The sequence below is a fragment of the Lampetra fluviatilis genome, chromosome 32 (assembly GCF_964198595.1).
Source record: "Lampetra fluviatilis chromosome 32, kcLamFluv1.1, whole genome shotgun sequence".
NCBI lineage: Eukaryota > Metazoa > Chordata > Hyperoartia > Petromyzontiformes > Petromyzontidae > Lampetra > Lampetra fluviatilis.
The window spans coordinates 8,273,680-8,280,501 of NC_136306.1; the positions used below are offsets into that span (position 1 = coordinate 8,273,680).

The 6,822-nt window shown below is 44.5% G+C and overlaps 1 protein-coding gene across 2 annotated transcripts in view; it reads right to left on the bottom strand.

Annotated features, from left to right (window-relative positions):
- LOC144943707 (synapsin-3-like) overlaps positions 1-6,822 on the bottom strand; it is a 157,737-nt gene that overhangs the window by 56,203 nt on the left and 94,712 nt on the right. The gene's annotated exons all lie outside the window — the stretch shown is intronic.

A 6,822-nucleotide genomic window follows, 5' to 3' on the forward strand; every position in this document is an offset into this window, starting at 1 on the left:
AAAGGCAAGCTGCCAGTAATGCCTCACTTCCTACAAAAAAATAACACTTTAATATGTCAATGTACACCTACACAAACACCATTTCGTTCATTTTTGCATAATTTTAACTCAAGAAATATTTGAATTTCTATTCGTCGTTATATATTTTATTCGTGAATCACACACATATATAAAAGCACATGTGGAATGTAACGGAAACATACGTGTCAAAGGAAATGGTTTTGTTAGTTTGAATACCAGGTGCTGTAGGCGGGGCTACAAATACTAGGAGATGGAATTTAGCAATGGATTATTTAACCTCTCATTGCGGAACTTTGAATGTCAACCCCCCACCATAAGCGTGTGGGTTTTCTCTGGATAATCCAGATTCCTTCCAAACAGCTAAGCACTCATCTTCCCCTCAGCTGCAACCCCAAACACTCTTGGGATGAAGCATCGGCACAGCATGGTGAAGTATGGTCAAACAAGGCCCATGACTCACATGGTGTGGGGTAGTTATTTATCCAGCAGTGGACTGACAAACGGCTGCAAAGTATGCCAAATACGTATTCGTCGACTTGGAAAAAACTTCCCAATGTCAGAGGATCGCTTCCCTGAAAGGGAGGCTTCTAAAACTCAATGAGACGTTCCCATAAAGAGGGCATTATATATCTTCTAAATTTACTTTCGCTGTGATGAAATGGCACAAGAGGTCATCGGTGAATTCAGGAACATTCCGTGATCGAAACATTACAAAACTGACTTTCCTAGATGGAACCGAATACAATGCTTGCACAACAACCTCTGGGCTCCCAGCGGCAGCCAGACCACACCAAGGCGTTCATTGCGTCGCTTTCACAAAAACCACAAAGGGAAGGTGTGACCATATCTTGCATAATCAGCTGTGAACGAAGAGCACACTTGGCTCAGAAGCCACAATAACAGCGGGAGCTTCCCCAAATTCTGTACGGTGACCCATGGATTCATCACTTCAACATCGCCATCATCACCACCATCGATATCATTATTTACATAATTATAATTATCATGGTCATTAAGGCCATTCAAATTATCATCATCATCATCACCGCTATCTCCATCACTAAATTCACCAGTATTACAACTTGCTGAGCTGCCAAGGAAATGTAAGACCCATATTTGGCTATTCTGTTTAATGGCGCAGGTACCCATCCTGGCGTGTTCGTTTTTCGTTTAGATGCTTATCGCCAGAGCAGTGGTTGCAGGAGGCCCAATGGTACTGTCTGAAAAAAAAACCTTACAGCGTATTTGTGCCCTTCCTGCTGAAGCAAACAAAATCGATATATCTATGGCCTGGGGCATCATGAATTTCCCACTGGGTGACCCCCCCCCCCACACCCCTAAACAAATAAAAAAAGATCAAGACTACCCCTGGATTCATGAATTCCCTCATTTAAAATTTACTTGAGGCTGGGGCGTTGCTGCTTTGGAGGTGCAAGTCTCTTATCAGAATATTTGAACTGAGGAGTTCCTGAGATCTGATACCACGAATCCTGTACACTTGATGTGTGTGTCTGGTACCACACGTTATCGATCGTGATTCATCATATGGCACGTGCTCAGCTGGCTTCCTGTTATCTCACTTTGCTTTTGTGGTAATGAAAAACGGCTTTGTTGAGACCCACGTGGCTATATTCGCTGCCGTTGACATTGCCGGAGCAGCGCGATGCTACTTGTGTCACTCTTTGGTTCTTTCGGTAAAGTGACGTATAAAGATAAAATAATAAATTAAATACTAGCATACGACGTTTCGATTGCAACACAAGCAATCGTCATCAGGTATAAATGAAATAGAAACACAAATCTAGTATACTTAGAAATGTAATGTAATACAACAGAGAGTCGGATAACATAACAGTCGACACCCTACCTGGTTGATTACGTTCTTCCTGAGAATGCTAAATTTGAGAGAGAGATAAAACACAGAACCAGAGACATATAGACAGACATATACGCAGACAGATATCACAGAGATACATAGAGAGACACAAAACATAGGAGTAATTCCTGCAGTCACGAAAGCTCCAAATTGAGTTTATACTTGTGTCACCTTTGTCGCGCGTGCATTAACGCATCGATGTTGTTTGTGTAGATGTGAACGCGCTAAAAAGGGGACTCGGTTCATTCAACGACTTCACTCTATCAAGCCGTGGCTTTGCTTCCCATCAAAAGCTCAATCACCACTCTTGACCTGATGAGGCATGCACGTTGCAAATTTCAACGGAAGGTGGGCCGAGTATTTGGGAGGAAAGATACTTGAACACGCTCAAAGAGGACTCATTCATTCAACGACTTCGCTTCATGAGACCCCGGCTTCGCGTCTCATTAAAGCTCAGTCACCACTGTTGACGTGACGGGCGCTGCACGTTGCAAATCTCCGGAAGGTGGGCCGAGCATCGGGGAAAGAGGCAGTGACCTACGCGTGACGCACGAATAAAAACGCACGCGGCGACGCATTTCACCGGGAGACGTAACGTGCTTGCGGGATTTTTTTTTTTATAGAACAAGTCCGTCTCGAAGAAGTGACCAGCTGTACGAATGAGCGGGGGCGGCGGCGGCGGCGGGCGGGGGGGGCGTTGTAACGACCCAGCGACGGGTCACAGCGCGTCATGTGCGCGGGCGTGCACAGTGGAGCGTTTCACCGCAACGCAGAATCGCGCGCTTGTTTACGACGGCCCAGGCGCACACGCCCACGGGAGAACCGATGAAGTGGGGCGGGGGGGGACACGAAGTGCAAATGAGCCACGACGTAGCGTCGCGCTTGTGTAATTGTCAGAATGATGTCTGTCCCACACACACACCGTATTCCGCCCCTTCCCAGAAGGGAAGGGGAGACGCGGTGGCACTTTGCACGTAAGCGTCCTCATCATCGGCCACGATATTTGGCACGCTGGATGAAAGCCTGCACAGGCTGATGCTATCGATCATCTCTCATAGTTTCGCATTGGAACAATCCACTTTGCACGTGAGCTGATGCCATCGCTATCTCTGTGGTGGACATCATCCTTCTTGGGGAGTCCCTTCCCTTGGCTTCCACTCCATCGTGAGGCCCCATGGCTGAGGCAGTGGCCAGTGTCAAGGCTGGTGCCTCCTCGCCAAGTTCTAGGACTGAGGCCTACACCCTCAAGACCAAGGTGGAGCACGGCAGCTGAGACAATGTCCCCAAGCCATCTCTGGTGATATCTTGGAAAGAAAGATATAGTTTAACACATAGGCTTTCGCGACCAATATTATTCGTAATCAACGTTTTTGGGTTAGATAGCGAATTGCCCGATGATGCTGGATGCAATTGCCAGCGAAATGTCGTACTCAAAAATGGTAAATGTTGTGGTTTCACACTTCAACACACCGGTGGGCTAAAGCAGTGAACTATTTGTCTTTTGTCACGTGACACTTTTTTTGCTGAATGGCCGTGTCGGGTGGTGGAGGGTTACGACACATTTATAAATAACGCGATCTAACCCAAAAACGTTTATTATGAAGAAAGATATAGCACTGTCAAAAAAACCTCAGTACTTTTAATGGCAACAGATGTTCCCAGGTCAGCTACCTGAAGACGACCCTGGGAAAACCAGGACAGGTGGCAACGTTACTCAGGACTGGGTCTCAAGGAGCCAAGCCTGGGCTGTGCGTGGTGTTGCTAATGACTGCAAGTGGATGAGACGTGGCTTAATGACTGCAGAGATGAGCGCCGATTTCGGGTAACGGGGAGGATGTGATCAGTCGCAAGCAATGGACATGAACCACGGTTGTGAAAAATCTGTGATCAGTGCGGGAAAGTCGCCAACACTTATTTGCAAAAAAGATAGCTACATTGATTGGCTAATGGGGCTTGAAGTGTGACCTTCATTTTGTATTAATTCTAAATTGATTGCAAATTTTTTAATCATCAGCGGTCTTTTTGAAAACCTGACAATTTACCGTCGGTCAAATAACATGTAAATACATTTCCCTGTAGGTGATTTGCACGTATATAGTCAATACACTTTTGTTTTATTGCACGAGCAACAATTTTTTATTCATGCACGTGAACAAATTAAGCTCGTCAGCTCTAATTTTAAGTAAGTTCTTCTAAAAGATACAGGCTTTACGCAACGCGATTTAAAATTGAGTCCTAAGTTTTACAATAATCAATAGGGACTTGATGCATTTACAAAATAATTTTGAGAACGTATCATATTTGTCAACCGTCTCATCATTTATTTGATTTGTTATTTGAAAACAACAAGCTAAATTTCCCTCTCCGCGAGTCACATCAGCCGAGCATTGCATTTCCACACAGAATCAAGCCAAGGCCCCTTCTCACCAGAAGAAATCAAGAACTTGTGGCATTGTTTATGAGACAAGCATGACCTACGACCTCTGAATGTATATTTAAAACAAGCTTAACCTATGATAATTGTTTTTTTACCCTTCTATCTGGCAACAAAACTGACACCTTTTTTACAAGGAGTCACGTTTACATAGACCACAATACCTGCAGTCATAATGTAAACAAAAAACATAACTCTGATAATGTGCACTGTCCTTGAAGTTGATTGGTCCACACCCGAGACAGCTTTCCTTAGAGCCTAGTCTCACATGGGTTGGACCAGATGACGCCAAAAGACGCACAACTAAAAGACAATGCACCATCAGAGTGTGAGAGCTCGGGGTAAGCATTTACACCATTGGAACTGCAGGTATTGTGGTCTATGTAAACATGACTCCTTGTAAAAAAGGTGTCAGTTTTGTTGCCAGATAGAAGGGTAAAAAAAACAATTATCATATTTTTTACTGGAAAATGAGGTTCCAATGGTGAAGCTTAACCTAAATGTGTAATCGTGCTAACCCTATGGGCGTTTAGACATTACTCAACATTCTTCCCATTCCTCTAATTTCTGCGTTGGAAGTTGGGAATCATTTCACAGTCATGTTCTAGTTAATGAACAACGTTTGACCTCAGCAGATCGTTTTATTTAAAGAATCATTCATTCATTCCTCAGTGTACTGCAGTTCAAATTTTAAGAGGTGAGGATTGGGTGGCTAATGGTGGTCCCAGGGTGGGATGGTGGGTGGCGCGTGACTGAGCTGTAGGACCATGTAATAACGATGGCCCGTTCCAATCAGTTAATTAGGCTGGAATGTGCAGGAGGAAAATGCAATGCAAGGGCAGTGACGATGCGCTCCCCAAATTTCACCAGGCTCACTGTTCATGAACTCTTGGAAGTGCTTGCACAAAGGATAGTAACATCTCATCCTGTGTTCTTGGAATCTTGGCTACCACTCTGTTATTATTTTTGACGGTCGGCCACCATATCATCACAAATGTTATAGAGCCGTTTGTCAATCATCTGCAGGAATGAAAGCCCCCCCAATACCATTTCAGTCATCGGAATTATTTAACCATACTTCACCATGCTGTTCAGTGTGGGTTGGTGAAGGGGTGAGGCCTGGGAATGTTGCAGATATCACGCACCACTTCTGTTAGCCCAGGTCGGTCAAAAAACCACTGTGCCACTACTCCAGCCCTGGTGCATGATCTCCCCATTTTGAATGCACAGTGAAGTAGTTTAAATGTTGACTTGGAGCGATTCACCCCGTCCCCGTCCCCCATCTGTGCTAAGGCCACCACTGGCTCGAGCACAGAAATGTGCCAATGTCCGAGTGCATATTTTAAATGGGGCATCGCCGCGGGGTTGAAATGAAGGGTAGACTGGAGCTGTGTCAGAGTGGTTAGTGCATTGCGATTCGAACCCAGTGACCCCAAGTTGCATGTATGTGTGTTGAACGTCTTTCGCACCATACGGAGCCAACCGTGCTAATCGGAGTCGCAAGAGTTCAATTCCCAGCCAGGGTCAACACCAGTGGCGATTGATATCTGAACTTGTCCTGCCCTCCTCCCTTTCACCAACTCATACCGACCAGCAGAGTGAAGTATGGTCAGACAATACCCATGCCCAGCATGGCATGGGGAGGCCTTTATCTCGCAGTGGTTCTGTGGTCATTAATTGCTATACGCATATAATGCACGCTGTCATTTTACCCAGACGTCAATACGAGCACCATGAAAAGTTTACCCCAGAATGCTCAAAATGAATTTTGGTTTAGTTTGCAGAATAGAAAATCCTTACAGGCACGTGGGTTTCATTCGGCTATCGACCTTTGTTTGATTTCCCTTGCGCGCATTAGTGGAGTGTTTCAAATCAGAAGTGAATCTTGCAGACGTCTGCTGAGTATTCAAACGATTTAGATTTATTTGATCAGCAATAGAGGTGCAGAGTTTTGCCACTGAACTTTGCAGTCACCCAATGTCCACCTCCGATTTGATTTCGATGCTCGGTATTTCTTTGAGGCTCGCAATTATGGTGGCTATGTGTGCTCATGAAGTCAATTTCATTTAACTAATGAACCACGATTCATATATGTCTAGCTCACACGTACACTCTTGAATCTGGAAACTAGTTCCTTTCAAAGTTGACTTTTGAAAAATCTAAAAGGCTAATGAAGTTTACCCACGTTTTTCTCTCACTTATGCATTCACATTTGCCATATTAAACGGAACGTTTACGTCAGTATTTGTTTTGCTAATTCGTACTATTTCGCGATTTTCATATTTTCACAAGTGAACACATTGATGTCTTGCGAACGACCACAAAATAACTATTTTTTATTGACACAAAGTGACAAGTTTTTTTTTAATATTTCAGTATTTTCTTTAAGGAGAGAGAGAGAGAGAGAGCGGGGGTGGTACAACCTCCCCCACACTACTGCCCCCAACACCACCAGAATTGCAAAATCAAGAAAGTTTGCGGTGTGACGATG